We start from the raw sequence: 1,958 nt of genomic DNA, 5'->3' as shown, positions 1-1,958 counted from the left end.
TCCTTGCTTATGTGTGCTCATCCTCATTTGACAAAGCAACTATCCCTACTATCAGAGCATAACCAAGAACTCTCCTTCCCATAAGCTTTTTAGATTCTCCAAAACTCTCACCGATTCGTGTATGGATCCTGTGCTTTTAGTAGTATGGGCCCAATACTACCTCTTATACCTTCCTCGACAATCCTCCCGAATCCTCTAAGTCACCTACTCCACTGATGCACCAAATATCCGCTAAACAACAACATAATACCCACCAAAGCAACTCCTAGGCTCTCCCTAGGTTCCTAAACTCACCGAACCGCCCCACTGACTCAATGGAGCAAACCCTAGGCTTTCCTAGGTTCCAAACCTTGCCCTACCATCAGCTGGTGAAGAACTCCTCATGATGCCAGACATCCACCTCTTGAATATCGTCATATTCACTTAGTAGTTGACTCCCATCATTCAAGAGTTCCACAATGCACAAAGCAAGCAACATTCATGCAGTAGCACTCCGATCCAAAGAACTATCATAGAACATTCATGTAACACCCGCATTTCTAGGCTAGGCATTTGTTGGGTCTAGAGTGTTGCGTCATATGGGCTTAATGTTAATATTTTAATTACCTGGTCTGGGCCTGTCCAAACGTGGTTTAAGCATTAGGGTTAGCTTATATATTATGCATGCATGTATAGCTTTAAGGTTAACGTTCTCATTAATAGATTTTGCATTGTAACCCTAAGCACACCTCTACAGTCGAAGTTCTTCATTGATCTCTTCTGAGGTGTGAGATATTAATCATTCGACATCTTTTGATCCATTCTTGTGTTCTTTGATTACTTAATTCTTGTTTATCTGTTTAGAATCTATCGATCTAATAGCACAATAATCACATCAATTGGTATCAGAGCAGGAGACTATGTAATATATACGCATCTCTACTGTGTGAAGAATCCATTAGGGTTTCCGCTTTTATCGAATATATAGAAGTCGTCTTCTTCTTGTCGACGGTGTATCTGGTGTTTGTTAAAACCCTAGTTTCAACTTTACAAGTCTGATTCAAGCAAATTAAAAGAAGAAGTTGTTCATCATGTCTCACGACGATTCTCAAGTCAATCCAATGAACATCTCCAACAGTATAGGATCCACTACGAGGGTTCCTATTCTCTATACTTAAGATTATGAAGTATGGACGCATCACTTCGAAGACTACGTCGTTGGATCTAAAGACAATGGCTATTTTATCTGGGAAGCAATAACATTGGGTTCGTTTGTTCACTCTGGAACGAACAGAACGATCAAGACTCAAAAAGAGTATAACCAACTCTTGGTGGACGTAGAGAAGATCCCTCGAGATGAAAAAGACATGGTGTTATGCAACGTTAAAGCCATGAGAATGATCAGATTTGCTTTGCAAGCCGATACTTTCCGTTTAGTAAATTTATGCACTACAGCTATAGAAATATGGGATAGGTTGAAAGAATTATATTCAACTGATGAGGATCTAGAGCACTCGATCCAAACCCTATTGCTCTCTGAGTTCGGTGCTTTTGAACAAAAACCTGAAGAGAAACTCATTCAGATATTTGATCGTTTCAACCATCTGCTTAGCAAGATGATGAAGCATGGTATTGAAAGGAAGGTGATCGAAAAAAAGGTCACATTCATGAATGGCTTAAGACCAGAATGGATGGTAGTGGTCTCGACTATGAAGGCACATGAGTAATTTAAGTCTTACTCGCTGGCAAAACTAATAGGTATACTCAAATATCATGAAAGCGTGGTGACTAAGGACGCGAAGGTAGTTTTGGTTGTAGGTTCTCTGGCCCTTGTTTCTAAGAGCAAGAGTGTGGCAGACGAAGAGGAAGAATCTGATATGTCAGAGTGCGATCTGACTCATGAAGAATATGCAATGATGGTTACAAACCCAAAGAAGTTTGCTCATAAGAAGTTCCCTGTCAACAAGAATAGAAACTGG

This window comes from Lactuca sativa, chromosome 6 (assembly GCF_002870075.4).
Source record: "Lactuca sativa cultivar Salinas chromosome 6, Lsat_Salinas_v11, whole genome shotgun sequence".
Lineage (NCBI taxonomy): Eukaryota > Viridiplantae > Streptophyta > Magnoliopsida > Asterales > Asteraceae > Lactuca > Lactuca sativa.
Note: the sequence above shows the minus strand (reverse complement) of the source record.